Raw genomic sequence first — 23,896 nt, 5'->3', positions numbered from 1 at the left:
TTTTGTGCTGTTGAGCCTATCTTTGCTTGCGCTTGACAGCTCTTTTCCTCCTTTGGCCTTCATCCTTGCTATCTTCCTTGAAAGTCATGGCAGCCCTCTCAGGCTTTGTCTTGCCCCTTGTAGCCGTTGTCTTCTTCTGTAGGCCCTCCATGTTCCTAACCAACTACTTAGCCTTGGTTTGCTTTCATCCCCGATGGACTTTATCTTTCCTGAACCCGAGGAAGGAGAAATGTCCCTAGTGGTCCAGGCCAGTGCTGACCTACGGCGATGTCCTGCCTGACACACCAGAATGCCTTTGCCTGTATCATATTTGTGGCTCCCAGTCATGCTGTGAAGTATTTGTGCCTCCAGGAGCATTTTCCTACTCCGATGTGTTCAACCAGTGCCAGAAACTCACGGTGCTCCACCTGACGTTGTGTTCCCTATTTCTAGCCTGTAGATCTTCATGCAAGGTTTCTTGATGTAGGGGATTTCTCTTGGGTCAGAGCTTCAACTGGTAGGGAGTATGGGGGCTGTAGAACTGCATTGTGAGCTAGAGCTTCTTCTGGTTCATGGATGCTGATGACCTGGGATTTGTCTAGTTTGGAGAGGTGGAGGCTGAGAGGCCACCTCATTGCTCTCTACAGCTTCCAAGGAGGGAAACTGGAGAGGGAGCTGCTGATCTCTTCTTCCCGGTAGCCAATGGCTGGAGATGTGGGAGCGGCTCAAAGCTGCTTCCATCAGGGGAGCTTTGGACTTGACAAGAGGAACCTTTTCTTTCCCAAGAGGCTGGTCAAGGCCTGGAACAGGGTTCCCGGAGAAGTGGTCGATGCCCCATTCCTGGTCAGTGTCGAAGAGGCATTTGGACAATGCCCTTAATACCGTGTTTTAACTTTTGGTCAGCCCTGAAGTGGTCAGGCATTTGGACTAGATGATGATTGTAGGTCCCTTCCGGCTGAAGTCTTCTCTCCTTCTGCTCCTACCTCCTCCTTTCCCTAGCAGTACTTGCTGTGGATATTTTGGATGTCGTTGCTTTCCATCCCTGCACTAACAGAAGGCATTGCAAACCTTTAAGCGTGTCCCATCTTCGGCACTGGCTCTGTCACCTTGTGGGAAGGAGGCACGTACCTTCTGATGGGGGCGAGAGCCCCGGGCCCCCTTGCAACATCTGGGCATCCCACTTCTTAGAGCTACTGCCCCTGGCTCCGCAGGGGATGCGGATGGTGAGCTCTGCAGTGCTCCTCAAGAAGGAATTCCCTCGGTCTTGCTGCTACTATCCAGCTGAAAAGGATTTCCGTGCATCAGACGAGTCTGGAAAATGGCCCTGCCAGGAGATTGTCTTGCAGTGGAGAACCTCCAGCAGCCTCATGCAAGGTCTTCCTCCCTCAGCCCCTGCCCCGTGATTCCAGCAGCTCCTCAAGTGCTTCCCCTGGCATGTGTTGGGGCTGCCCCCGGGCCAGCTCTGGCACTGGACACGGGAGGCTGCTCCTTTTGATGCTGCCCGGGGCATTGTGACTGCTGCGTTGCCGGGTGCTGGCATTGTGACATGGGGGTGACAGAGCCCCCATGTGCAGCCCCGCCCACCCCCCCTCCGCCCAGCACCCTTTGGAGGAAACCTTTGGGGCGCTATCCCCGAATCAGTCCCTGTACCTACAAGATACGGGAGTAATCAACCTAATGGTGTCCCTTTTTTGCAAAAATACAGTGTGGATTTGTTGCCGGTCCAGCCTTGCTTCCAGTAGCCATAGTGCCTGTGACGATCTCCCATTCAGTTACAGGAAGGTGCCTTCTGTCTGGCACTTGGGGCAATGACTCGCTGTGTTTTGACTTTCTCTTCCTTAGATACCTCCCGCCTCAGTGGCTGTTTTGGCACAGATGGGTTTGGGGACTCAGCGGGTTTTCTCTCTTTGGCTGTTTAACACTGGGACCTTCCTACCTGTGCCCTGTGACCGGGGCTTCCACAGCAAACTGTTTGCTGAGCTACAGTTTGCAAATCAGCCCTTCCCGTGCGGCTACTGACGGTATGTGATGGGGAGAAGGTAACAGTGCAATATTTTTCGTGTATACAGTCCAGTGGTGCAGTTGGTTTACAACCCTTATAGTGGTGTTTCTCTGTGCTCTATATAGATCATCCTTTGGAGGGCTTGCTTTTGCTGGCAGCAGCCGCTAATTAATGTATAGTTAAGAAACAGTCTGCTCTAAACAGACACACAGAGTTTTCTAATTGAGAAAATGTTGCTGTCTTGCTGTTTTTTTCTGTGAATTGCACGTGGCATCTTGAACGGAAAGCCGAAGCTTGGTAGCGTTGGGTTTAGCGTGACTTGTGCAGGAGCGAGGCTGATGAGAACAGGCCCGTGTGTGCGTGTGACGCCACCCGTCTCTTTGCCGGCAGGTTGGTCAGTCGCCCTCATGGCCGACTTTTCCCTCTGTGCCTTGTCAATTTTTAGTGCACGAGAGGAGGAAAGAGCCAAGAGGTCCCAAAGCTGGGGCTGTTTTCTGAGGCGAGGTGGCTGCGCGTAGGAGAGAGCCCTGGCCGAGCTGCCAGCTGGGCTGGACCATCGGAGAACCCAGAGTCCCCGGCAGCTCAGCCGCGTCTCCCAGCGCTCAGCGACCCGGCTGCTGCGGGCACGTCTGCTGCCTCCTGGAACATCTCCTTTTTCTGAGTGCAAAGAGAGCGGAGAAAGCCAAGATTTCTCCAGGGAGCCTGCACTTGGTATGGTGAGGAAGCACAGTAGGGTCATTGATGTAACCAGAAGTATTGTTTACAATCACTAAGTATTATTTACTTCTTTATTATTATTATTATTTAGAGTCACTAAGTGACCACATTTTTCCTGTGGCTTTGAAATATTTGGCAGTCTTGGGGGTGCTCCTAGGCCTCAGCGGCTGGGACCGGCCTCCCCTGGGACCCCCACCCACCACCACGGTCTCGTGCCAAGGGCCCAGGGGCCGTGTGTCAGCTCAGCCTGGGGCCTTGGGTCCCTCCCTGAGCCATGTTGTAGGTGTGCGTGCCCGTCTCGTGTCTGCCCCTGTCCCTGGCTGGGCCTGGGCCCTGCCCTGCAGAGGGCGGCTCTCCTGGATGGAGCCCTCAGGGCTCGGTCAGGGCTTGTCCTGCAGAGCTCCAGGCATCACAGAGCAGAACTCTTCTGTTCTATTTGTTCACCATGAACTGGGTAACGACGAGACTACTGTTTCCCTGAAATGCCAGGGGGGTTTTAGCTCCAGAAACACTTTCAAGGACACAAACCACAAAGAATAAAAGTGGGACCAGGATCTTGTTTCTTTTATTTAGTCGTTTAATTTTGTTTGTTTGTAGGTAGGTTGATGGTTGCAGGTTGGCTGGTTGGTTTAGGCTGGATTGTTTAGGATGGTCATTTGAGATGGTATAGGTCATTTGGTTTAGGATGGTTTTGGTTGGTTTTAGGTTGTATTTGGTTGGTTTGGATGTGAGAGCAACCCGGCTGTGACCTCTGTCACCCCATTGATGGTCAGGGTTGATTGGGCTGATCTGGCTGGCTAGGCAGGTGTCCCCTTGCTCCCTCCCTGCTCCATGTGTGTCCTTCCCGAAGCTAGGCGGTCACTCAAAGAGGATGAGCTTCCCTGTTGGAGGGCTACCATTCATGGGTGAAGGGTATGCGGTAGCTGCACTCCCCTTCTAGAAGCTCCAAACAAGCTCAAGGTGCATTTGTAGGAGAAGCTGGCTGGGGTAGTCAAGCTTCCAAGACTGCAGACACATGCAAGTGAGGCACTGCATGGGGCGGGGTGTTTGTTGGTTGGGTTTTGGCCATGTAGGGGTTTTTTGACTGTTTCAGCTTGTTTGTTGAAGTGTGGTTGATTTAGATTGTTTTTTAGCTGGGTCGTTTGGGGTTGGTTTCGGTGGTTTTATTTGGGTTGAGGTCATTTGCTTTAGGTGGTTTTGTTCAGGTTGTTTATGTTGTTTGGTTAGTCTAGGTGGTTAGTTTAGCTTGGTTGTTTCAGGAGGTTTGATGCTTTATTAGGTGGGTTTTAAGTTGTTTGAGATTGTTGAAGGGTTGTTTTAGGTTGTTTAAGGTTGCTTGGTTTAGATTTATTTAGCTTGCTTAGATTTAGGTTGCTGAAGGTTGGTTAAAGGATGCTGGTTGATGTAGCTTTAGGTTGGTTTTGGTAGGACTGTTTAGGTCATTTGCTTTAGGTAGGTTTGTTTTAGGGTGTTTAGGTTGGTTTATTTTGTTAGGTTTAGGTTGGTTTAGGTAATTTGTTGTAGGTTGTTTAAGGTTCTTTTGAGGTTGTTTGTGGCCGATTGTTTGAAGTTTTTTAAGGTAGATTGGTTTAGGTTCTTGAAGGTTAATTGTTTTCAGTTGCTTAAGGTTGGTTTAGGTGAGGTGTTCTTCGCTGATTTAGGTGGGCTGTTCTAGCTAAGTTTAGGGCCACCTCGTGGAGCAGCAGGCACCCAGCCCAAGTGGCCCAAAGAAGCCGCGGCAAGTGGGCCATGCTCAATGCTGCAGAGGAAGGCAAAAAACCCCCAGAGACACTTGGTGTCCCACGTGGGGGGAAAAAAAAGCCTTCCTCCCCCCAGCTGCAGGGCACGAGAGGCCATCTTCCTGGTGCTTGAGCAGCAGGCAGGAACCGAGCCAAAAGGGCCCAGAGGAGCTCTGAAAAGTGGTCACGCTCAATGCTGCAGAGGAAGGCAAAAAACCCCCGGGGACCAGTGCCAATCTGCCCCGGGGGGAAAAATTCCTTCCTGACCCCAGTGCTGGCGATCGGCTGTTCCCTGAGCATGTGAGCCAGACCTGGCTCCTTGTCCCACAGGCTGCTCACGCCTCCCAGGACCTGCCCAAGCCCTATCCTCCCTTGAGCTGGAGCCATCTCGGGGACTTCCCAGAGTGCCCACATGCCTCTGAGCTGATGGACCTTGGGGGCAAGGATCCTTCCTGTGCCTGGTGGGACACCAGTGGGTGCTCCAAAGCACTGCAACCCCTTGCAACCCCTCTACCTGCTGTTTCTTACGGCTCCTGAGCCTGTCTGCGCATGGGATGAAGATGGTGAGCTCTGCAGTGCTCTTCAAGAAGGCATCATTCCCTTGGTCTTGCCACTGCTACCCAGTTGAAAGGGCTTTCCATCCGTCTGTCCGTCCATCCATCCATCAGATAAGCTTGGAAGGTGGCTCTGGCGGTCCCTGTGCCATTCCTTCCCAATGCAGCAAGTGGCATGTGCTGCTACGCTGTCATTTACGGTGAGGTTGTCTGCTTGGGAAGGAGTCTGGAATGGTTTTGTGCTGTTGAGCCTATCTTTGCTTGCGCTTGACAGCTCTTTTCCTCCTTTGGCCTTCATCCTTGCTATCTTCCTTGAAAGTCATGGCAGCCCTCTCAGGCTTTGTCTTGCCCCTTGTAGCCGTTGTCTTCTTCTGTAGGCCCTCCATGTTCCTAACCAACTACTTAGCCTTGGTTTGCTTTCATCCCCGATGGACTTTATCTTTCCTGAACCCGAGGAAGGAGAAATGTCCCTAGTGGTCCAGGCCAGTGCTGACCTACGGCGATGTCCTGCCTGACACACCAGAATGCCTTTGCCTGTATCATATTTGTGGCTCCCAGTCATGCTGTGAAGTATTTGTGCCTCCAGGAGCATTTTCCTACTCCGATGTGTTCAACCAGTGCCAGAAACTCACGGTGCTCCACCTGACGTTGTGTTCCCTATTTCTAGCCTGTAGATCTTCATGCAAGGTTTCTTGATGTAGGGGATTTCTCTTGGGTCAGAGCTTCAACTGGTAGGGAGTATGGGGGCTGTAGAACTGCATTGTGAGCTAGAGCTTCTTCTGGTTCATGGATGCTGATGACCTGGGATTTGTCTAGTTTGGAGAGGTGGAGGCTGAGAGGCCACCTCATTGCTCTCTACAGCTTCCAAGGAGGGAAACTGGAGAGGGAGCTGCTGATCTCTTCTTCCCGGTAGCCAATGGCTGGAGATGTGGGAGCGGCTCAAAGCTGCTTCCATCAGGGGAGCTTTGGACTTGACAAGAGGAACCTTTTCTTTCCCAAGAGGCTGGTCAAGGCCTGGAACAGGGTTCCCGGAGAAGTGGTCGATGCCCCATTCCTGGTCAGTGTCGAAGAGGCATTTGGACAATGCCCTTAATACCGTGTTTTAACTTTTGGTCAGCCCTGAAGTGGTCAGGCATTTGGACTAGATGATGATTGTAGGTCCCTTCCGGCTGAAGTCTTCTCTCCTTCTGCTCCTACCTCCTCCTTTCCCTAGCAGTACTTGCTGTGGATATTTTGGATGTCGTTGCTTTCCATCCCTGCACTAACAGAAGGCATTGCAAACCTTTAAGCGTGTCCCATCTTCGGCACTGGCTCTGTCACCTTGTGGGAAGGAGGCACGTACCTTCTGATGGGGGCGAGAGCCCCGGGCCCCCTTGCAACATCTGGGCATCCCACTTCTTAGAGCTACTGCCCCTGGCTCCGCAGGGGATGCGGATGGTGAGCTCTGCAGTGCTCCTCAAGAAGGAATTCCCTCGGTCTTGCTGCTACTATCCAGCTGAAAAGGATTTCCGTGCATCAGACGAGTCTGGAAAATGGCCCTGCCAGGAGATTGTCTTGCAGTGGAGAACCTCCAGCAGCCTCATGCAAGGTCTTCCTCCCTCAGCCCCTGCCCCGTGATTCCAGCAGCTCCTCAAGTGCTTCCCCTGGCATGTGTTGGGGCTGCCCCCGGGCCAGCTCTGGCACTGGACACGGGAGGCTGCTCCTTTTGATGCTGCCCGGGGCATTGTGACTGCTGCGTTGCCGGGTGCTGGCATTGTGACATGGGGGTGACAGAGCCCCCATGTGCAGCCCCGCCCGCCCCCCCTCCGCCCAGCACCCTTTGGAGGAAACCTTTGGGGCGCTATCCCCGAATCAGTCCCTGTACCTACAAGATACGGGAGTAATCAACCTAATGGTGTCCCTTTTTTGCAAAAATACAGTGTGGATTTGTTGCCGGTCCAGCCTTGCTTCCAGTAGCCATAGTGCCTGTGACGATCTCCCATTCAGTTACAGGAAGGTGCCTTCTGTCTGGCACTTGGGGCAATGACTCGCTGTGTTTTGACTTTCTCTTCCTTAGATACCTCCCGCCTCAGTGGCTGTTTTGGCACAGATGGGTTTGGGGACTCAGCGGGTTTTCTCTCTTTGGCTGTTTAACACTGGGACCTTCCTACCTGTGCCCTGTGACCGGGGCTTCCACAGCAAACTGTTTGCTGAGCTACAGTTTGCAAATCAGCCCTTCCCGTGCGGCTACTGACGGTATGTGATGGGGAGAAGGTAACAGTGCAATATTTTTTGTGTATACAGTCCAGTGGTGCAGTTGGTTTACAACCCTTATAGTGGTGTTTCTCTGTGCTCTATATAGATCATCCTTTGGAGGGCTTGCTTTTGCTGGCAGCAGCCGCTAATTAATGTATAGTTAAGAAACAGTCTGCTCTAAACAGACACACAGAGTTTTCTAATTGAGAAAATGTTGCTGTCTTGCTGTTTTTTTCTGTGAATTGCACGTGGCATCTTGAACGGAAAGCCGAAGCTTGGTAGCGTTGGGTTTAGCGTGACTTGTGCAGGAGCGAGGCTGATGAGAACAGGCCCGTGTGTGCGTGTGACGCCACCCGTCTCTTTGCCGGCAGGTTGGTCAGTCGCCCTCATGGCCGACTTTTCCCTCTGTGCCTTGTCAATTTTTAGTGCACGAGAGGAGGAAAGAGCCAAGAGGTCCCAAAGCTGGGGCTGTTTTCTGAGGCGAGGTGGCTGCGCGTAGGAGAGAGCCCTGGCCGAGCTGCCAGCTGGGCTGGACCATCGGAGAACCCAGAGTCCCCGGCAGCTCAGCCGCGTCTCCCAGCGCTCAGCGACCCGGCTGCTGCGGGCACGTCTGCTGCCTCCTGGAACATCTCCTTTTTCTGAGTGCAAAGAGAGCGGAGAAAGCCAAGATTTCTCCAGGGAGCCTGCACTTGGTATGGTGAGGAAGCACAGTAGGGTCATTGATGTAACCAGAAGTATTGTTTACAATCACTAAGTATTATTTACTTCTTTATTATTATTATTATTTAGAGTCACTAAGTGACCACATTTTTCCTGTGGCTTTGAAATATTTGGCAGTCTTGGGGGTGCTCCTAGGCCTCAGCGGCTGGGACCGGCCTCCCCTGGGACCCCCACCCACCACCACGGTCTCGTGCCAAGGGCCCAGGGGCCGTGTGTCAGCTCAGCCTGGGGCCTTGGGTCCCTCCCTGAGCCATGTTGTAGGTGTGCGTGCCCGTCTCGTGTCTGCCCCTGTCCCTGGCCGGGCCTGGGCCCTGCCCTGCAGAGGGCGGCTCTCCTGGATGGAGCCCTCAGGGCTCGGTCAGGGCTTGTCCTGCAGAGCTCCAGGCATCACAGAGCAGAACTCTTCTGTTCTATTTGTTCACCATGAACTGGGTAACGACGAGACTACTGTTTCCCTGAAATGCCAGGGGGGTTTTAGCTCCAGAAACACTTTCAAGGACACAAACCACAAAGAATAAAAGTGGGACCAGGATCTTGTTTCTTTTATTTAGTCGTTTAATTTTGTTTGTTTGTAGGTAGGTTGATGGTTGCAGGTTGGCTGGTTGGTTTAGGCTGGATTGTTTAGGATGGTCATTTGAGATGGTATAGGTCATTTGGTTTAGGATGGTTTTGGTTGGTTTTAGGTTGTATTTGGTTGGTTTGGATGTGAGAGCAACCCGGCTGTGACCTCTGTCACCCCATTGATGGTCAGGGTTGATTGGGCTGATCTGGCTGGCTAGGCAGGTGTCCCCTTGCTCCCTCCCTGCTCCATGTGTGTCCTTCCCGAAGCTAGGCGGTCACTCAAAGAGGATGAGCTTCCCTGTTGGAGGGCTACCATTCATGGGTGAAGGGTATGCGGTAGCTGCACTCCCCTTCTAGAAGCTCCAAACAAGCTCAAGGTGCATTTGTAGGAGAAGCTGGCTGGGGTAGTCAAGCTTCCAAGACTGCAGACACATGCAAGTGAGGCACTGCATGGGGCGGGGTGTTTGTTGGTTGGGTTTTGGCCATGTAGGGTTGTTTTGACTGTTTCAGCTTGTTTGTTGAAGTGTGGTTGATTTAGATTGTTTTTTAGCTGGGTCGTTTGGGGTTGGTTTCGGTGGTTTTATTTGGGTTGAGGTCATTTGCTTTAGGTGGTTTTGTTCAGGTTGTTTATGTTGTTTGGTTAGTCTAGGTGGTTAGTTTAGCTTGGTTGTTTCAGGAGGTTTGATGCTTTATTAGGTGGGTTTTAAGTTGTTTGAGATTGTTGAAGGGTTGTTTTAGGTTGTTTAAGGTTGCTTGGTTTAGATTTATTTAGCTTGCTTAGATTTAGGTTGCTGAAGGTTGGTTAAAGGATGCTGGTTGATGTAGCTTTAGGTTGGTTTTGGTAGGACTGTTTAGGTCATTTGCTTTAGGTAGGTTTGTTTTAGGGTGTTTAGGTTGGTTTATTTTGTTAGGTTTAGGTTGGTTTAGGTAATTTGTTGTAGGTTGTTTAAGGTTCTTTTGAGGTTGTTTGTGGCCGATTGTTTGAAGTTTTTTAAGGTAGATTGGTTTAGGTTCTTGAAGGTTAATTGTTTTCAGTTGCTTAAGGTTGGTTTAGGTGAGGTGTTCTTCGCTGATTTAGGTGGGCTGTTCTAGCTAAGTTTAGGGCCACCTCGTGGAGCAGCAGGCACCCAGCCCAAGTGGCCCAAAGAAGCCGCGGCAAGTGGGCCATGCTCAATGCTGCAGAGGAAGGCAAAAAACCCCCAGAGACACTTGGTGTCCCACGTGGGGGGAAAAAAAAGCCTTCCTCCCCCCAGCTGCAGGGCACGAGAGGCCATCTTCCTGGTGCTTGAGCAGCAGGCAGGAACCGAGCCAAAAGGGCCCAGAGGAGCTCTGAAAAGTGGTCACGCTCAATGCTGCAGAGGAAGGCAAAAAACCCCCGGGGACCAGTGCCAATCTGCCCCGGGGGGAAAAATTCCTTCCTGACCCCAGTGCTGGCGATCGGCTGTTCCCTGAGCATGTGAGCCAGACCTGGCTCCTTGTCCCACAGGCTGCTCACGCCTCCCAGGACCTGCCCAAGCCCTATCCTCCCTTGAGCTGGAGCCATCTCGGGGACTTCCCAGAGTGCCCACATGCCTCTGAGCTGATGGACCTTGGGGGCAAGGATCCTTCCTGTGCCTGGTGGGACACCAGTGGGTGCTCCAAAGCACTGCAACCCCTTGCAACCCCTCTACCTGCTGTTTCTTACGGCTCCTGAGCCTGTCTGCGCATGGGATGAAGATGGTGAGCTCTGCAGTGCTCTTCAAGAAGGCATCATTCCCTTGGTCTTGCCACTGCTACCCAGTTGAAAGGGCTTTCCATCCGTCTGTCCGTCCATCCATCCATCAGATAAGCTTGGAAGGTGGCTCTGGCGGTCCCTGTGCCATTCCTTCCCAATGCAGCAAGTGGCATGTGCTGCTACGCTGTCATTTACGGTGAGGTTGTCTGCTTGGGAAGGAGTCTGGAATGGTTTTGTGCTGTTGAGCCTATCTTTGCTTGCGCTTGACAGCTCTTTTCCTCCTTTGGCCTTCATCCTTGCTATCTTCCTTGAAAGTCATGGCAGCCCTCTCAGGCTTTGTCTTGCCCCTTGTAGCCGTTGTCTTCTTCTGTAGGCCCTCCATGTTCCTAACCAACTACTTAGCCTTGGTTTGCTTTCATCCCCGATGGACTTTATCTTTCCTGAACCCGAGGAAGGAGAAATGTCCCTAGTGGTCCAGGCCAGTGCTGACCTACGGCGATGTCCTGCCTGACACACCAGAATGCCTTTGCCTGTATCATATTTGTGGCTCCCAGTCATGCTGTGAAGTATTTGTGCCTCCAGGAGCATTTTCCTACTCCGATGTGTTCAACCAGTGCCAGAAACTCACGGTGCTCCACCTGACGTTGTGTTCCCTATTTCTAGCCTGTAGATCTTCATGCAAGGTTTCTTGATGTAGGGGATTTCTCTTGGGTCAGAGCTTCAACTGGTAGGGAGTATGGGGGCTGTAGAACTGCATTGTGAGCTAGAGCTTCTTCTGGTTCATGGATGCTGATGACCTGGGATTTGTCTAGTTTGGAGAGGTGGAGGCTGAGAGGCCACCTCATTGCTCTCTACAGCTTCCAAGGAGGGAAACTGGAGAGGGAGCTGCTGATCTCTTCTTCCCGGTAGCCAATGGCTGGAGATGTGGGAGCGGCTCAAAGCTGCTTCCATCAGGGGAGCTTTGGACTTGACAAGAGGAACCTTTTCTTTCCCAAGAGGCTGGTCAAGGCCTGGAACAGGGTTCCCGGAGAAGTGGTCGATGCCCCATTCCTGGTCAGTGTCGAAGAGGCATTTGGACAATGCCCTTAATACCGTGTTTTAACTTTTGGTCAGCCCTGAAGTGGTCAGGCATTTGGACTAGATGATGATTGTAGGTCCCTTCCGGCTGAAGTCTTCTCTCCTTCTGCTCCTACCTCCTCCTTTCCCTAGCAGTACTTGCTGTGGATATTTTGGATGTCGTTGCTTTCCATCCCTGCACTAACAGAAGGCATTGCAAACCTTTAAGCGTGTCCCATCTTCGGCACTGGCTCTGTCACCTTGTGGGAAGGAGGCACGTACCTTCTGATGGGGGCGAGAGCCCCGGGCCCCCTTGCAACATCTGGGCATCCCACTTCTTAGAGCTACTGCCCCTGGCTCCGCAGGGGATGCGGATGGTGAGCTCTGCAGTGCTCCTCAAGAAGGAATTCCCTCGGTCTTGCTGCTACTATCCAGCTGAAAAGGATTTCCGTGCATCAGACGAGTCTGGAAAATGGCCCTGCCAGGAGATTGTCTTGCAGTGGAGAACCTCCAGCAGCCTCATGCAAGGTCTTCCTCCCTCAGCCCCTGCCCCGTGATTCCAGCAGCTCCTCAAGTGCTTCCCCTGGCATGTGTTGGGGCTGCCCCCGGGCCAGCTCTGGCACTGGACACGGGAGGCTGCTCCTTTTGATGCTGCCCGGGGCATTGTGACTGCTGCGTTGCCGGGTGCTGGCATTGTGACATGGGGGTGACAGAGCCCCCATGTGCAGCCCCGCCCACCCCCCCTCCGCCCAGCACCCTTTGGAGGAAACCTTTGGGGCGCTATCCCCGAATCAGTCCCTGTACCTACAAGATACGGGAGTAATCAACCTAATGGTGTCCCTTTTTTGCAAAAATACAGTGTGGATTTGTTGCCGGTCCAGCCTTGCTTCCAGTAGCCATAGTGCCTGTGACGATCTCCCATTCAGTTACAGGAAGGTGCCTTCTGTCTGGCACTTGGGGCAATGACTCGCTGTGTTTTGACTTTCTCTTCCTTAGATACCTCCCGCCTCAGTGGCTGTTTTGGCACAGATGGGTTTGGGGACTCAGCGGGTTTTCTCTCTTTGGCTGTTTAACACTGGGACCTTCCTACCTGTGCCCTGTGACCGGGGCTTCCACAGCAAACTGTTTGCTGAGCTACAGTTTGCAAATCAGCCCTTCCCGTGCGGCTACTGACGGTATGTGATGGGGAGAAGGTAACAGTGCAATATTTTTCGTGTATACAGTCCAGTGGTGCAGTTGGTTTACAACCCTTATAGTGGTGTTTCTCTGTGCTCTATATAGATCATCCTTTGGAGGGCTTGCTTTTGCTGGCAGCAGCCGCTAATTAATGTATAGTTAAGAAACAGTCTGCTCTAAACAGACACACAGAGTTTTCTAATTGAGAAAATGTTGCTGTCTTGCTGTTTTTTTCTGTGAATTGCACGTGGCATCTTGAACGGAAAGCCGAAGCTTGGTAGCGTTGGGTTTAGCGTGACTTGTGCAGGAGCGAGGCTGATGAGAACAGGCCCGTGTGTGCGTGTGACGCCACCCGTCTCTTTGCCGGCAGGTTGGTCAGTCGCCCTCATGGCCGACTTTTCCCTCTGTGCCTTGTCAATTTTTAGTGCACGAGAGGAGGAAAGAGCCAAGAGGTCCCAAAGCTGGGGCTGTTTTCTGAGGCGAGGTGGCTGTGCGTAGGAGAGAGCCCTGGCAGAGCTGCCAGCTGGGCTGGACCATCGGAGAACCCAGAGTCCCCGGCAGCTCAGCCGCATCTCCCAGCGCTCAGCGACCCGGCTGCTGCGGGCACGTCTGCTGCCTCCTGGAACATCTCCTTTTTCTGAGTGCAAAGAGAGCGGAGAAAGCCAAGATTTCTCCAGGGAGCCTGCACTTGGTATGGTGAGGAAGCACAGTAGGGTCATTGATGTAACCAGAAGTATTGTTTACAATCACTAAGTATTATTTACTTCTTTATTATTATTATTATTTAGAGTCACTAAGTGACCACATTTTTCCTGTGGCTTTGAAATATTTGGCAGTCTTGGGGGTGCTCCTAGGCCTCAGCGGCTGGGACCGGCCTCCCCTGGGACCCCCACCCACCACCACGGTCTCGTGCCAAGGGCCCAGGGGCCGTGTGTCAGCTCAGCCTGGGGCCTTGGGTCCCTGCCTGAGCCATGTTGTAGGTGTGCGTGCCCGTCTCGTGTCTGCCCCTGTCCCTGGCTGGGCCTGGGCCCTGCCCTGCAGAGAGCGGCTCTCCTGGATGGAGCCCTCAGGGCTCGGTCAGGGCTTGTCCTGCAGAGCTCCAGGCATCACAGAGCAGAACTCTTCTGTTCTATTTGTTCACCATGAACTGGGTAACGACGAGACTACTATTTCCCTGAAATGCCAGGGGGGTTTTAGCTCCAGAAACACTTTCAAGGACACAAACCACAAAGAATAAAAGTGGGACCAGGATCTTGTTTCTTTTATTTAGTCGTTTAATTTTGTTTGTTTGTAGGTAGGTTGATGGTTGCAGGTTGGCTGGTTGGTTTAGGCTGGATTGTTTAGGATGGTCATTTGAGATGGTATAGGTCATTTGGTTTAGGATGGTTTTGGTTGGTTTTAGGTTGTATTTGGTTGGTTTGGATGTGAGAGCAACCCGGCTGTGACCTCTGTCACCCCATTGATGGTCAGGGTTGATTGGGCTGATCTGGCTGGCTAGGCAGGTGTCCCCTTGCTCCCTCCCTGCTCCATGTGTGTCCTTCCCGAAGCTAGGCGGTCACTCAAAGAGGATGAGCTTCCCTGTTGGAGGGCTACCATTCATGGGTGAAGGGTATGCGGTAGCTGCACTCCCCTTCTAGAAGCTCCAAACAAGCTCAAGGTGCATTTGTAGGAGAAGCTGGCTGGGGTAGTCAAGCTTCCAAGACTGCAGACACATGCAAGTGAGGCACTGCATGGGGCGGGGTGTTTGTTGGTTGGGTTTTGGCCATGTAGGGTTGTTTTGACTGTTTCAGCTTGTTTGTTGAAGTGTGGTTGATTTAGATTGTTTTTTAGCTGGGTCGTTTGGGGTTGGTTTCGGTGGTTTTATTTGGGTTGAGGTCATTTGCTTTAGGTGGTTTTGTTCAGGTTGTTTATGTTGTTTGGTTAGTCTAGGTGGTTAGTTTAGCTTGGTTGTTTCAGGAGGTTTGATGCTTTATTAGGTGGGTTTTAAGTTGTTTGAGATTGTTGAAGGGTTGTTTTAGGTTGTTTAAGGTTGCTTGGTTTAGATTTATTTAGCTTGCTTAGATTTAGGTTGCTGAAGGTTGGTTAAAGGATGCTGGTTGATGTAGCTTTAGGTTGGTTTTGGTAGGACTGTTTAGGTCATTTGCTTTAGGTAGGTTTGTTTTAGGGTGTTTAGGTTGGTTTATTTTGTTAGGTTTAGGTTGGTTTAGGTAATTTGTTGTAGGTTGTTTAAGGTTCTTTTGAGGTTGTTTGTGGCCGATTGTTTGAAGTTTTTTAAGGTAGATTGGTTTAGGTTCTTGAAGGTTAATTGTTTTCAGTTGCTTAAGGTTGGTTTAGGTGAGGTGTTCTTCGCTGATTTAGGTGGGCTGTTCTAGCTAAGTTTAGGGCCACCTCGTGGAGCAGCAGGCACCCAGCCCAAGTGGCCCAAAGAAGCCGCGGCAAGTGGGCCATGCTCAATGCTGCAGAGGAAGGCAAAAAACCCCCAGAGACACTTGGTGTCCCACGTGGGGGGAAAAAAAAGCCTTCCTCCCCCCAGCTGCAGGGCACGAGAGGCCATCTTCCTGGTGCTTGAGCAGCAGGCAGGAACCGAGCCAAAAGGGCCCAGAGGAGCTCTGAAAAGTGGTCACGCTCAATGCTGCAGAGGAAGGCAAAAAACCCCCGGGGACCAGTGCCAATCTGCCCCGGGGGGAAAAATTCCTTCCTGACCCCAGTGCTGGCGATCGGCTGTTCCCTGAGCATGTGAGCCAGACCTGGCTCCTTGTCCCACAGGCTGCTCACGCCTCCCAGGACCTGCCCAAGCCCTATCCTCCCTTGAGCTGGAGCCATCTCGGGGACTTCCCAGAGTGCCCACATGCCTCTGAGCTGATGGACCTTGGGGGCAAGGATCCTTCCTGTGCCTGGTGGGACACCAGTGGGTGCTCCAAAGCACTGCAACCCCTTGCAACCCCTCTACCTGCTGTTTCTTACGGCTCCTGAGCCTGTCTGCGCATGGGATGAAGATGGTGAGCTCTGCAGTGCTCTTCAAGAAGGCATCATTCCCTTGGTCTTGCCACTGCTACCCAGTTGAAAGGGCTTTCCATCCGTCTGTCCGTCCATCCATCCATCAGATAAGCTTGGAAGGTGGCTCTGGCGGTCCCTGTGCCATTCCTTCCCAATGCAGCAAGTGGCATGTGCTGCTACGCTGTCATTTACGGTGAGGTTGTCTGCTTGGGAAGGAGTCTGGAATGGTTTTGTGCTGTTGAGCCTATCTTTGCTTGCGCTTGACAGCTCTTTTCCTCCTTTGGCCTTCATCCTTGCTATCTTCCTTGAAAGTCATGGCAGCCCTCTCAGGCTTTGTCTTGCCCCTTGTAGCCGTTGTCTTCTTCTGTAGGCCCTCCGTGTTCCTAACCAACTACTTAGCCTTGGTTTGCTTTCATCCCCGATGGACTTTATCTTTCCTGAACCCGAGGAAGGAGAAATGTCCCTAGTGGTCCAGGCCAGTGCTGACCTACGGCGATGTCCTGCCTGACACACCGGAATGCCTTTGCCTGTATCATATTTGTGGCTCCCAGTCATGCTGTGAAGTATTTGTGCCTCCAGGAGCATTTTCCTACTCCGATGTGTTCAACCAGTGCCAGAAACTCACGGTGCTCCACCTGACGTTGTGTTCCCTATTTCTAGCCTGTAGATCTTCATGCAAGGTTTCTTGATGTAGGGGATTTCTCTTGGGTCAGAGCTTCAACTGGTAGGGAGTATGGGGGCTGTAGAACTGCATTGTGAGCTAGAGCTTCTTCTGGTTCATGGATGCTGATGACCTGGGATTTGTCTAGTTTGGAGAGGTGGAGGCTGAGAGGCCACCTCATTGCTCTCTACAGCTTCCAAGGAGGGAAACTGGAGAGGGAGCTGCTGATCTCTTCTTCCCGGTAGCCAATGGCTGGAGATGTGGGAGCGGCTCAAAGCTGCTTCCATCAGGGGAGCTTTGGACTTGACAAGAGGAACCTTTTCTTTCCCAAGAGGCTGGTCAAGGCCTGGAACAGGGTTCCCGGAGAAGTGGTCGATGCCCCATTCCTGGTCAGTGTCGAAGAGGCATTTGGACAATGCCCTTAATACCGTGTTTTAACTTTTGGTCAGCCCTGAAGTGGTCAGGCATTTGGACTAGATGATGATTGTAGGTCCCTTCCGGCTGAAGTCTTCTCTCCTTCTGCTCCTACCTCCTCCTTTCCCTAGCAGTACTTGCTGTGGATATTTTGGATGTCGTTGCTTTCCATCCCTGCACTAACAGAAGGCATTGCAAACCTTTAAGCGTGTCCCATCTTCGGCACTGGCTCTGTCACCTTGTGGGAAGGAGGCACGTACCTTCTGATGGGGGCGAGAGCCCCGGGCCCCCTTGCAACATCTGGGCATCCCACTTCTTAGAGCTACTGCCCCTGGCTCCGCAGGGGATGCGGATGGTGAGCTCTGCAGTGCTCCTCAAGAAGGAATTCCCTCGGTCTTGCTGCTACTATCCAGCTGAAAAGGATTTCCGTGCATCAGACGAGTCTGGAAAATGGCCCTGCCAGGAGATTGTCTTGCAGTGGAGAACCTCCAGCAGCCTCATGCAAGGTCTTCCTCCCTCAGCCCCTGCCCCGTGATTCCAGCAGCTCCTCAAGTGCTTCCCCTGGCATGTGTTGGGGCTGCCCCCGGGCCAGCTCTGGCACTGGACACGGGAGGCTGCTCCTTTTGATGCTGCCCGGGGCATTGTGACTGCTGCGTTGCCGGGTGCTGGCATTGTGACATGGGGGTGACAGAGCCCCCATGTGCAGCCCCGCCCGCCCCCCCTCCGCCCAGCACCCTTTGGAGGAAACCTTTGGGGCGCTATCCCCGAATCAGTCCCTGTACCTACAAGATACGGGAGTAATCAACCTAATGGTGTCCCTTTTTTGCAAAAATACAGTGTGGATTTGTTGCCGGTCCAGCCTTGCTTCCAGTAGCCATAGTGCCTGTGACGATCTCCCATTCAGTTACAGGAAGGTGCCTTCTGTCTGGCACTTGGGGCAATGACTCGCTGTGTTTTGACTTTCTCTTCCTTAGATACCTCCCGCCTCAGTGGCTGTTTTGGCACAGATGGGTTTGGGGACTCAGCGGGTTTTCTCTCTTTGGCTGTTTAACACTGGGACCTTCCTACCTGTGCCCTGTGACCGGGGCTTCCACAGCAAACTGTTTGCTGAGCTACAGTTTGCAAATCAGCCCTTCCCGTGCGGCTACTGACGGTATGTGATGGGGAGAAGGTAACAGTGCAATATTTTTCGTGTATACAGTCCAGTGGTGCAGTTGGTTTACAACCCTTATAGTGGTGTTTCTCTGTGCTCTATATAGATCATCCTTTGGAGGGCTTGCTTTTGCTGGCAGCAGCCGCTAATTAATGTATAGTTAAGAAACAGTCTGCTCTAAACAGACACACAGAGTTTTCTAATTGAGAAAATGTTGCTGTCTTGCTGTTTTTTTCTGTGAATTGCACGTGGCATCTTGAACGGAAAGCCGAAGCTTGGTAGCGTTGGGTTTAGCGTGACTTGTGCAGGAGCGAGGCTGATGAGAACAGGCCCGTGTGTGCGTGTGACGCCACCCGTCTCTTTGCCGGCAGGTTGGTCAGTCGCCCTCATGGCCGACTTTTCCCTCTGTGCCTTGTCAATTTTTAGTGCACGAGAGGAGGAAAGAGCCAAGAGGTCCCAAAGCTGGGGCTGTTTTCTGAGGCGAGGTGGCTGCGCGTAGGAGAGAGCCCTGGCCGAGCTGCCAGCTGGGCTGGACCATCGGAGAACCCAGAGTCCCCGGCAGCTCAGCCGCGTCTCCCAGCGCTCAGCGACCCGGCTGCTGCGGGCACGTCTGCTGCCTCCTGGAACATCTCCTTTTTCTGAGTGCAAAGAGAGCGGAGAAAGCCAAGATTTCTCCAGGGAGCCTGCACTTGGTATGGTGAGGAAGCACAGTAGGGTCATTGATGTAACCAGAAGTATTGTTTACAATCACTAAGTATTATTTACTTCTTTATTATTATTATTATTTAGAGTCACTAAGTGACCACATTTTTCCTGTGGCTTTGAAATATTTGGCAGTCTTGGGGGTGCTCCTAGGCCTCAGCGGCTGGGACCGGCCTCCCCTGGGACCCCCACCCACCACCACGGTCTCGTGCCAAGGGCCCAGGGGCCGTGTGTCAGCTCAGCCTGGGGCCTTGGGTCCCTGCCTGAGCCATGTTGTAGGTGTGCGTGCCCGTCTCGTGTCTGCCCCTGTCCCTGGCCGGGCCTGGGCCCTGCCCTGCAGAGGGCGGCTCTCCTGGATGGAGCCCTCAGGGCTCGGTCAGGGCTTGTCCTGCAGAGCTCCAGGCATCACAGAGCAGAACTCTTCTGTTCTATTTGTTCACCATGAACTGGGTAACGACGAGACTACTGTTTCCCTGAAATGCCAGGGGGGTTTTAGCTCCAGAAACACTTTCAAGGACACAAACCACAAAGAATAAAAGTGGGACCAGGATCTTGTTTCTTTTATTTAGTCGTTTAATTTTGTTTGTTTGTAGGTAGGTTGATGGTTGCAGGTTGGCTGGTTGGTTTAGGCTGGATTGTTTAGGATGGTCATTTGAGATGGTATAGGTCATTTGGTTTAGGATGGTTTTGGTTGGTTTTAGGTTGTATTTGGTTGGTTTGGATGTGAGAGCAACCCGGCTGTGACCTCTGTCACCCCATTGATGGTCAGGGTTGATTGGGCTGATCTGGCTGGCTAGGCAGGTGTCCCCTTGCTCCCTCCCTGCTCCATGTGTGTCCTTCCCGAAGCTAGGCGGTCACTCAAAGAGGATGAGCTTCCCTGTTGGAGGGCTACCATTCATGGGTGAAGGGTATGCGGTAGCTGCACTCCCCTTCTAGAAGCTCCAAACAAGCTCAAGGTGCATTTGTAGGAGAAGCTGGCTGGGGTAGTCAAGCTTCCAAGACTGCAGACACATGCAAGTGAGGCACTGCATGGGGCGGGGTGTTTGTTGGTTGGGTTTTGGCCATGTAGGGTTGTTTTGACTGTTTCAGCTTGTTTGTTGAAGTGTGGTTGATTTAGATTGTTTTTTAGCTGGGTCGTTTGGGGTTGGTTTCGGTGGTTTTATTTGGGTTGAGGTCATTTGCTTTAGGTGGTTTTGTTCAGGTTGTTTATGTTGTTTGGTTAGTCTAGGTGGTTAGTTTAGCTTGGTTGTTTCAGGAGGTTTGATGCTTTATTAGGTGGGTTTTAAGTTGTTTGAGATTGTTGAAGGGTTGTTTTAGGTTGTTTAAGGTTGCTTGGTTTAGATTTATTTAGCTTGCTTAGATTTAGGTTGCTGAAGGTTGGTTAAAGGATGCTGGTTGATGTAGCTTTAGGTTGGTTTTGGTAGGACTGTTTAGGTCATTTGCTTTAGGTAGGTTTGTTTTAGGGTGTTTAGGTTGGTTTATTTTGTTAGGTTTAGGTTGGTTTAGGTAATTTGTTGTAGGTTGTTTAAGGTTCTTTTGAGGTTGTTTGTGGCCGATTGTTTGAAGTTTTTTAAGGTAGATTGGTTTAGGTTCTTGAAGGTTAATTGTTTTCAGTTGCTTAAGGTTGGTTTAGGTGAGGTGTTCTTCGCTGATTTAGGTGGGCTGTTCTAGCTAAGTTTAGGGCCACCTCGTGGAGCAGCAGGCACCCAGCCCAAGTGGCCCAAAGAAGCCGCGGCAAGTGGGCCATGCTCAATGCTGCAGAGGAAGGCAAAAAACCCCCAGAGACACTTGGTGTCCCACGTGGGGGGAAAAAAAAGCCTTCCTCCCCCCAGCTGCAGGGCACGAGAGGCCATCTTCCTGGTGCTTGAGCAGCAGGCAGGAACCGAGCCAAAAGGGCCCAGAGGAGCTCTGAAAAGTGGTCACGCTCAATGCTGCAGAGGAAGGCAAAAAACCCCCGGGGACCAGTGCCAATCTGCCCCGGGGGGAAAAATTCCTTCCTGACCCCAGTGCTGGCGATCGGCTGTTCCCTGAGCATGTGAGCCAGACCTGGCTCCTTGTCCCACAGGCTGCTCACGCCTCCCAGGACCTGCCCAAGCCCTATCCTCCCTTGAGCTGGAGCCATCTCGGGGACTTCCCAGAGTGCCCACATGCCTCTGAGCTGATGGACCTTGGGGGCAAGGATCCTTCCTGTGCCTGGTGGGACACCAGTGGGTGCTCCAAAGCACTGCAACCCCTTGCAACCCCTCTACCTGCTGTTTCTTACGGCTCCTGAGCCTGTCTGCGCATGGGATGAAGATGGTGAGCTCTGCAGTGCTCTTCAAGAAGGCATCATTCCCTTGGTCTTGCCACTGCTACCCAGTTGAAAGGGCTTTCCATCCGTCTGTCCGTCCATCCATCCATCAGATAAGCTTGGAAGGTGGCTCTGGCGGTCCCTGTGCCATTCCTTCCCAATGCAGCAAGTGGCATGTGCTGCTACGCTGTCATTTACGGTGAGGTTGTCTGCTTGGGAAGGAGTCTGGAATGGTTTTGTGCTGTTGAGCCTATCTTTGCTTGCGCTTGACAGCTCTTTTCCTCCTTTGGCCTTCATCCTTGCTATCTTCCTTGAAAGTCATGGCAGCCCTCTCAGGCTTTGTCTTGCCCCTTGTAGCCGTTGTCTTCTTCTGTAGGCCCTCCGTGTTCCTAACCAACTACTTAGCCTTGGTTTGCTTTCATCCCCGATGGACTTTATCTTTCCTGAACCCGAGGAAGGAGAAATGTCCCTAGTGGTCCAGGCCAGTGCTGACCTACGGCGATGTCCTGCCTGACACACCGGAATGCCTTTGCCTGTATCATATTTGTGGCTCCCAGTCATGCTGTGAAGTATTTGTGCCTCCAGGAGCATTTTCCTACTCCGATGTGTTCAACCAGTGCCAGAAACTCACGGTGCTCCACCTGACGTTGTGTTCCCTATTTCTAGCCTGTAGATCTTCATGCAAGGTTTCTTGATGTAGGGGATTTCTCTTGGGTCAGAGCTTCAACTGGTAGGGAGTATGGGGGCTGTAGAACTGCATTGTGAGCTAGAGCTTCTTCTGGTTCATGGATGCTGATGACCTGGGATTTGTCTAGTTTGGAGAGGTGGAGGCTGAGAGGCCACCTCATTGCTCTCTACAGCTTCCAAGGAGGGAAACTGGAGAGGGAGCTGCTGATCTCTTCTTCCCGGTAGCCAATGGCTGGAGATGTGGGAGCGGCTCAAAGCTGCTTCCATCAGGGGAGCTTTGGACTTGACAAGAGGAACCTTTTCTTTCCCAAGAGGCTGGTCAAGGCCTGGAACAGGGTTCCCGGAGAAGTGGTCGATGCCCCATTCCTGGTCAGTGTCGAAGAGGCATTTGGACAATGCCCTTAATACCGTGTTTTAACTTTTGGTCAGCCCTGAAGTGGTCAGGCATTTGGACTAGATGATGATTGTAGGTCCCTTCCGGCTGAAGTCTTCTCTCCTTCTGCTCCTACCTCCTCCTTTCCCTAGCAGTACTTGCTGTGGATATTTTGGAGGTCGTTGCTTTCCATCCCTGCACTAACAGAAGGCATTGCAAACCCTTAAGCGTGTCCCATCTTCGGCACTGGCTCTGTCACCTTGTGGGAAGGAGGCACGTACCTTCTGATGGGGGCGAGAGCCCCGGGCCCCCTTGCAACATCTGGGCATCCCACTTCTTAGAGCTACTGCCCCTGGCTCCGCAGGGGATGCGGATGGTGAGCTCTGCAGTGCTCCTCAAGAAGGAATTCCCTCGGTCTTGCTGCTACTATCCAGCTGAAAAGGATTTCCGTGCATCAGACGAGTCTGGAAAATGGCCCTGCCAGGAGATCGTCTTGCAGTGGAGAACCTCCAGCAGCCTCATGCAAGGTCTTCCTCCCTCAGCCCCTGCCCCGTGATTCCAGCAGCTCCTCAAGTGCTTCCCCTGGGATGTGTTGGGGCTGCCCCCGGGCCAGCTCTGGCACTGGACACGGGAGGCTGCTCCTTTTGATGCTGCCCGGGGCATTGTGACTGCTGCGTTGCCGGGTGCTGGCATTGTGACATGGGGGTGACAGAGCCCCCATGTGCAGCCCCGCCCGCCCCCCCTCCGCCCAGCACCCTTTGGAGGAAACCTTTGGGGCGCTATCCGCGAATCAGTCCCTGTACCTACAAGATACGGGAGTAATCAACCTAATGGTGTCCCTTTTTTGCAAAAATACAGTGTGGATTTGTTGCCGGTCCAGCCTTGCTTCCAGTAGCCATAGTGCCTGTGACGATCTCCCATTCAGTTACAGGAAGGTGCCTTCTGTCTGGCACTTGGGGCAATGACTCGCTGTGTTTTGACTTTCTCTTCCTTAGATACCTCCCGCCTCAGTGGCTGTTTTGGCACAGATGGGTTTGGGGACTCAGCGGGTTTTCTCTCTTTGGCTGTTTAACACTGGGACCTTCCTACCTGTGCCCTGTGACTGGGGCTTCCACAGCAAACTGTTTGCTGAGCTACAGTTTGCAAATCAGCCCTTCCCGTGCGGCTACTGACGGTATGTGATGGGGAGAAGGTAACAGTGCAATATTTTTCGTGTATACAGTCCAGTGGTGCAGTTGGTTTACAACCCTTATAGTGGTGTTTCTCTGTGCTCTATATAGATCATCCTTTGGAGGGCTTGCTTTTGCTGGCAGCAGCCGCTAATTAATGTATAGTTAAGAAACAGTCTGCTCTAAACAGACACACAGAGTTTTCTAATTGAGAAAATGTTGCTGTCTTGCTGTTTTTTTCTGTGAATTGCACGTGGCATCTTGAACGGAAAGCCGAAGCTTGGTAGCGTTGGGTTTAGCGTGACTTGTGCAGGAGCGAGGCTGATGAGAACAGGCCCGTGTGTGCGTGTGACGCCACCCGTCTCTTTGCCGGCAGGTTGGTCAGTCGCCCTCATGGCCGACTTTTCCCTCTGTGCCTTGTCAATTTTTAGTGCACGAGAGGAGGAAAGAGCCAAGAGGTCCCAAAGCTGGGGCTGTTTTCTGAGGCGAGGTGGCTGCGCGTAGGAGAGAGCCCTGGCCGAGCTGCCAGCTGGGCTGGACCATCGGAGAACCCAGAGTCCCCGGCAGCTCAGCCGCGTCTCCCAGCGCTCAGCGACCTGGCTGCTGCGGGCACGTCTGCTGCCTCCTGGAACATCTCCTTTTTCTGAGTGCAAAGAGAGAGGAGAAAGCCAAGATTTCTCCAGGGAGCCTGCACTTGGTATGGTGAGGAAGCACAGTAGGGTCATTGATGTAACCAGAAGTATTGTTTACAATCACTAAGTATTATTTACTTCTTTATTATTATTATTATTTAGAGTCACTAAGTGACCACCTTTTTCCTGTGGCTTTGAAATATTTGGCAGTCTTGGGGGTGCTCCTAGGCCTCAGCGGCTGGGACCGGCCTCCCCTGGGACCCCCACCCACCACCACGGTCTCGTGCCAAGGGCCCAGGGGCCGTGTGTCAGCTCAGCCTGGGGCCTTGGGTCCCTCCCTGAGCCATGTTGTAGGTGTGCGTGCC

The sequence above is a fragment of the Caloenas nicobarica genome, chromosome 2 (assembly GCF_036013445.1).
Source record: "Caloenas nicobarica isolate bCalNic1 chromosome 2, bCalNic1.hap1, whole genome shotgun sequence".
NCBI lineage: Eukaryota > Metazoa > Chordata > Aves > Columbiformes > Columbidae > Caloenas > Caloenas nicobarica.
This window is presented reverse-complemented; position numbering follows the sequence as displayed.